The sequence below is a fragment of the Myotis brandtii genome, unplaced genomic scaffold (assembly GCF_000412655.1).
Source record: "Myotis brandtii unplaced genomic scaffold, ASM41265v1 scaffold44, whole genome shotgun sequence".
Taxonomy (NCBI): Eukaryota; Metazoa; Chordata; class Mammalia; order Chiroptera; family Vespertilionidae; genus Myotis; species Myotis brandtii.
The window spans coordinates 3426145-3433293 of NW_005366833.1; the positions used below are offsets into that span (position 1 = coordinate 3426145).

The 7149-nt window shown below is 41.8% G+C and overlaps 1 protein-coding gene across 1 annotated transcript in view; it reads right to left on the reverse strand.

Moving 5' to 3' along the window:
* The window catches only part of DMRT1 (doublesex and mab-3 related transcription factor 1), a 61510-nt gene that overhangs the window by 937 nt on the left and 53424 nt on the right, over positions 1-7149 (reverse strand). The gene's annotated exons all lie outside the window — the stretch shown is intronic.

A 7149-nucleotide genomic window follows, 5' to 3' on the forward strand; every position in this document is an offset into this window, starting at 1 on the left:
ACAGATACAAAATTTAAGCAAAAGGGTCTCTGACCTTCTTAACCTTAACCGAGTTCAGACCCACCCCTCGAACTCCCTTCCTGCCTGGTGTGAATGTAATTAAGGGGAAGCTGCAGTGGTAATTTCTCTCCTCATTAACTTCCTGATTGGTTTCAGCCTCAGGATTCTGCCGGGCAGTAGTTTGTCACCAATTCCAAATGGCCAATCGTTAATACTAATGTTTGTGTAACTAACTGCCAGCATCTGCCACGGCTTCTTGTACAACAATAATGGTGAAAGGGTACATTAGTGCTCCTGTGTTAATTCAGCTTGTGTTCATCAATAGGGAAATCTATGATGTAATTAGCACAATGCATTGGGAGCTGAGTGTTGAAGTCATTTGTAGAGAACTAAATCATAGGAGCTGTACTGGGTCCTGATGTGTTTGCCATCAATACTTACTATGTTTGGAATTTAATAAGGTATAGTACCACGCTGAAGAGACCCTTTTATAAGAGAACACCATTTACGCTTGTTATGAGTTTGGGAAAGTTTCCTGCAGCGAGTGAAACCACACATAAATAAAAGAATAGGGCTGGGATTGAAGAAGCAGACCTTTAACCACTCCACTGGACCAAATCATTTCAGAGAGCCCCTTTCTTCTAATGTGGACAGACGGACGGATAGTTTTGTATAGCTACCTCAATATCCAGTAAAAAAAGACATGATCTGAAAACTTATTAATTGAATAACTTTGAAAAATAATTTAGGTGATTTCCTGATAAGTCATTTTCATATTCACAGTACTTGTTTAGTAACTTCAATGAAATGCAAGAGTAATAGTTTGTAAGCTCTTTTTTATAAAGGAGCCATTAAATGGTAGTACTTAAAAATGCCAATAAGGGTGCATATATAAATATTAAGTAACAACCAAAAAACCTGGAAACTATGAATTCTGAGGCCTTCATTTCATTGCAGTTCATTAAAGGCTTCTTACTAAATTTGAATTGTTATATAGATTTACAATTCCCTGCAAATTTAAGGTGAGTTATGAATTGTGTTACATGCACAAGGATATTGTATATACACAAATGTTTTCCAAAGGTGGTAGACTTTGCTATGACATCTTGTTATTTACTATACAGAGATCTGGAGCATTAAGAGCCAGCCAGAGTCCATAAGTTAATCTGTCAACCCTTCATCCCTACTTCAAATCAGGGACAGCAGTTCTCTATAGAAGCAATGGGAAGGGGATGAACATTTCCTGACTGCTTCCTGTATGCCACACACTTTATTGAGGTATCCTCTCCATTTTACGTAAGGGACCTGTGGAAGCTGCCAAGGGCAGTGTGGCACTGGACAGCCTGACCCTCTGGCTTGCTCTCGTCCCTGCACCATCCCACTCTTGTGTACCCTTTAATCACTGGCAACTGAACCTTCCTAATCTCGGTGTGAGTTTAAAGAGGCAAACAACCGACCCTTACCAGACTAATGCAGAGGTTATAAGGAATAGATAAGTGGAGCCCCAGGCCTGCCTTTGCCTTCAGTTAGCGGCTGACCTAGAATTCCTACCCCTCACAGGAGTCACACACCTCCCACTCCCCATTTAGGGGATTTGGGCCTACAAAAGAGAGGTGGGGTAGGAATTCTGCAAAGGAAAGGAATTTGGGCCTAGATCCCCTTTTGCTCTCACTTGCCTTGTGGATATTTTCTTGGAAAGTATTTCTATGACTTGGGGCTACAAAAATATGCAGAGTGTTGTCACCTGCATAGACTAGGGAGGCTCTAAGCAAACTTAATGCATGACTGCACTACGGAGAAGATGCAAATGAATGAACTCAACCTGTCTTGAAACACAACTATTTTTAAAAGCATTTCTCCACTCAAAATTTAAATCCATGTTATTTTACTCTGTTCAAGGCGTAGCATTGTCTTTGAATAATGGGCTGTTGAAATTAGGGATAGTATCTGTTCAACTCATTTTGGTAACACCTCATAAAAGTAGATCCAAGTGCATTAAAGATTTTGTAACTGTTTATCTTAGTAACTAAAGTCCAAAATCTATTTTACTACCATCCTTAAAGATACTCTCTCCATTTGAATGCAGCTTCATTAAACTGTGTTGGTGGAAGAGAAATAATTGATCATTGTAAATAATTTTATGCCAATTAAATATTCAAAAGTCAAAAATATCCCTTTTTCTTTTAAAGCTAAAGGAGTTCATCACCACCAAACCAGTATTATATGAAATGCTGAAAGGTATCCTTTAAGAAGAGGAAGAAGAAGAAAAAGGTACAGATACAAATTATGAACAACAAATACACATCTATCAACAAGTGAATCTAAAAATCAAGTGAATAAATAATCTGATGAACAGAAGGAACTGGTGATTATAATAGAATCAGGGGCATAGAAAGGGAATGGACTGACTATTCTTGGGGGGGAAAGGGGTGTGGGGGATGTTGGAAGAGACTGGACAAAAATTGTGCACCTATGAATGAGGACAGGGGGTGGGGAGTGAGGGCGGAGGGTGGGGTGGGAACTGGGTGGAGGGGAGTTATGGGGGGAAAAAAGAGGAACAATTGTAATAATCTGAACAATAAAGATTTAATTTAAAAAATCCCTTTTTCTTTTTAAGTTGATTCTAATGAGCCCGGAACAAGGCTCACTTCAGCTCTAAAGGTTTCTCTTAATTATTATTTTTTAAATGGTAATGTCTAGCGTCAGTGGGACTGTTTAGGAAAGGGCTGTTGTTGGTAGCACTAGAAATTGGTTCAATCTTTCTGGACAGCAACCTAGTGACATGTAATAAGAACCATAAAACTGTTCATGCCCTCTGACCTGGTAATTCCACTTTGGGGAATAAGCCCTAAGAAAGAAAGAATAATTGGCCCATAGATGCTCAGCACACCGCTATTTGCATCAGTAAAGATGTTATGCTTTGCTGTGGTGCTGGGTGGGGGGTGGGGCTGAGGGTAGCTGCTCTTGGGTTGGGGTCAGGAAGCATTCACAGGCAATCCACAATTCAGGATTACGCCACCCTGTAGTCATCAACAGGCTCCCAGTATTTACAGAAATGGAAGAAATGACTTCTGGAGGCAGAAGTAGAGACTGAACAGGAAGAAAAAGGGAAACCTGCCCATCTGATCTTTTCACATTACAATGAAAGTGGTAAACCTCTGAGGGTGACCCCTGTTTGAACCAGCAAGCCCAGTATCTGTTTTCTCTCAAGTAGCCTATTTGTCTACAGAAGCTAAAGGGTATTTATTATTATTTTAAAAACAAACAAAAACTTACAAATAACCACTCTTACCAAGAATGTTGGGGGGAGGAGGGGGAGAACCTTAAGATGATTTCAGTGATACCATCTAAACCATCGGTATTCTTTTTGGAAAGTAATATGTACTGCCCAAAACCCCACCCCTATGAAAAACAAAACAAAAACCACTCTAGCTGCTAAATCTTTTGACATTGCAAAGACCCCTGACTTTTAACTTGAATGATCTGTTGGAAGTCAATGGACTGGAACGAATAATTCTCTTCCAGTGATGTGAGAAAACCGGATACTCATGCTTGAGAAAAAAATTTCTCCTTCTATATACTATTAAACTCTCACTAAGAAACCATTTAAAAATAAAAATACAAGTGGCGTTTTTCAATTGCTAGCAACCCTTCACTTAGATGCAGACAGGGAAAAAAAAAATGCTGGCCTCTTTAGTTTCCTAGTTTACAGGCCCAAGAGTCTGATGAAAAGCTGATGAATATTTCTCAAACAACAAATTCTTCTGCTTCATGATAACCATAGTGTTTGGAAATAAAATCATGTCCAATCAATACCACTTAGCAGATATTTAATGTTTCACAACAGAACTCTTTTCCAGAGTGGAACTGTGGCCCTTCTCACTAACATTCAAAATAATTAGGATTATCTTAGCTGTCCAAAGCTTGGCAGGTTCAGTTTGCACTTTCAAATAGCATTAATTCTTGGCACTCAGAACAAGGGATAAAAGCTAAAGATATGAATGGAGATCTTTATTCAACCTGATCTATCATGGATTAGCTCATTCTTTTCCAGTTCATGCCTGCATTCTAGTTAAGAGGAAGGCTAAGCTGTAACTGATGTAATTAGAAACCACAAGCTCAGAAAAAATAGCCCGTTTTTTCTTCCCCATTTACTATTTATCTAGTAAAAAAAATAATCTTTGAAACAATTAAATGTTTTTTCCACATAAGTGTAATTAAAGAGGAGTGAGGTAAGCTTTCCTGAAAATATATCTTAATTGTCAGTTCTAAAATCTAACACCGATTTTATCTTAGTAACTAATGTCCAGAGGGGCCAGCTCTGCACTTTGCATATTGTATGGAGAAGTGGCCAAGCCGTGGCAAATGAGAGTTCCTGTAAATGGAATAAGTGCATTATCAGTGCTTCTTCCTTGATTTAACTATCATAACCTTGTAAACACTGGGAATTACCATTTTTAAAAATGAAGTGAACTTAGAAAGCACATACTTATTGCAGTAGCAACAATAACTCTTTCCCTCTAAATTTCTCGTATAACATGCATGCACAATTCACAAAATAATGCTAGTACATTTTTCTTAAAAAAACTCTTTGACCCCCTTCACTAAGAACAACTTCTTAATTCTCAAAATAAACTGAAGTCTCTCAAGCGTCCTTCTGTAGCACATGGGAGAGTCTGAGGACTGGATCACAGCCTGGCCCTGCCATTGCTACAGACCAGCTTTCCTGCTGCTGGAGAAACTAGGGGATGATGCACCTAGACCTACTCCCTTACCCCGACAGAGTTCAACACAAAGGGAAGAACCTTTTTGTTTGTTGTTATAATGTAGTACACAAACACTGGAAAGGACAGAGGGGCTCCATTCAGTCTTCCACTGCACCCGGGACCCAGGCAGAGTCATCTTGGGCCAGACATTCCTCCTCCACCCCATCCCGACCCCTGCACAACAGACTCTCCTGGACGACAGCATGGCAGCTGCCAGAGCCCCAAATTCCTTCCTTATCTCATGGGGGGGGGAGGAGAGAGGTCACCAAAACCACTGGAGTCTCAAAGAAAACCCACAAACGAGCAGTGTGTCCGACAGCACCCCACCCTGACAGGGACTCACACTCTCAATGAACCTCCTTAGCTCTCACCTCCCCAAACACCTCTGGCCCGCCATGGTGATGCCCCTGGCTGCCCCTCACTACCAGTGGTGGAACTTTGTTCTCACCGACTTATTTCTTCCTGAACCCTTTCCAAAGGGAGCAAGGTTGCATATGAGGGGTTAACTCACTATTGTTTGCTCAACTGACCTGTCTCATCCAGGAGGAAGTATCTGATAATACACACAATCAAACATTCAAAGATTCTTGTTCACTGTGTTTTAATGAAAACAGACTCCATTTCAAAACCTAAACATAGTGTGGCCTTTACTTCTCTTTGCTAACAACATCCTGAGGTAAATCCTCACTCTAACTCTGCTCCTTTTACCTCTTTGGTGAAATAACCACAGGGCACTCTGTGAAGAATTCCCTTCTACTATGGGTGAGGGACTTAAGCATCCTGACCCTCAGTTTCCTCCCCTGTGAAATGAGGCTAACATAGCAGGTCATTGTGATGATGACTGAGTGCACACTAGTTTCCTTGCTGCGTCTGTCTACAGTCTAAGTCTCAATGTCTTAAAGTTACGTGACTCTTGCTCTTGAAGGTGCCAGAACCCAATCGGGATTTAGTACAAGGTCTACTCACTCCAGGCCACACAGAACTTTCTGAACACCAGGACCCAGAAAAGCATGCTTACTTCATTCTGAGTGTCACCCAGAAGGCAAAACTACTCTTCCTTCATTACATACACTCTGCCTTTTTACTTTTTGAGGGGGGAGGGTGATAAGATGGCAGGTGTCAAATCTGTGGACATGCTTTATAAACCATACAAAAAGTGTTATCCAGTGATCATGCAAACTCTCTCTTCAAACAGCAGCAGAATCTGGAAGCAGGAAGAATCTCATTTTTGAACCTAAGTCTATCTTAAAAGTTGGGAGCTTGGGAAGTACTTGGGCATGGGTTTCAATTTTCCAAAGGATCAGAGTCTCATGGATCCCAATCTCATGGTTCCTGACTGACTGAGGCCTGCTGGTGTATCAGAAGTTCTGGGACAATACAACAGAGCAGAGCTAGGAGGAGGTGTGTGGGCTTTGGAAACAACCATCTCTTACTGTCTGAAGGCCTTGGACAAACCCCTTACCCTCTCCTGCCTTCTTTTCCTCATCTGTAATATGGGGATAGAGTAAGCACTTAAGATGGTTCTATGCCAAGTGTTGGGGCCCCCCTAAGCCCGGTGCAGCTGAGAAGCCAACAATCCTGCACAACTTTACCATCTGGTCACCCATGTGCGGCCTGTAAGTGCTGCTCCTCGGCACTGGATGCTTGTCGGAAACAGGCCCTACTCTTGCCTCACTTCCCAGCCTCTGTCCTCTCTGCTGTCCTCACCTACCCCTGATCCCGCCCACTTCACTGCTCTGCAGTGTCTGAGGGGCAGTAGAAAGAAAGCAGCTGCTGCTCCTGCTCTGGCCTCTCCTCTGGGGCAGACGGGTTTCCCATCAGGTAAGTGCATTGATGACAGCAGGTGGGCTGAGGGGGTCCTGCTCCGGGCAGGGTTCTGCTTCTCTGGGGCTGAGCCCAGGTCTGAACAGCAGCAGGTGGTGTGGAAAGACCACAAGGTCTGTCATCAGACACTAGCACCTCATAAACACCTCGGAGTCTCAGTTTCTTCCATTGTAAGAGGAGGAGAATAATCATATATCTCACACAGCTGACTTTTAGGGTCAAGGAGATGATATATGACAAAACAGTTTGTAAACTTGAGGACTCTATACACTTGTCAGTCATGTTTGTCCCCTTCCCCGGGCCCTTCCCTAGGGAAGAAGAGTGAGTTACTATCTGTACTCCACTGTCTAAGACAGGACCAAGAAATTGATAACATTTTTTATGAAAACATTGGTTAGGAAAGAAAAAAAAAAGGTTTTTAGTGACACACAACTCAAATATCCCTGAATGTTTAAGTTTCAGTTCTGATGTTCAGGGAAAGGTGACTTTTACTTTATCCCTTCCTTTATATACTAGAGACAACGTTAAGATAGACCGTCAAACCTCAAAGGGAAGGGAA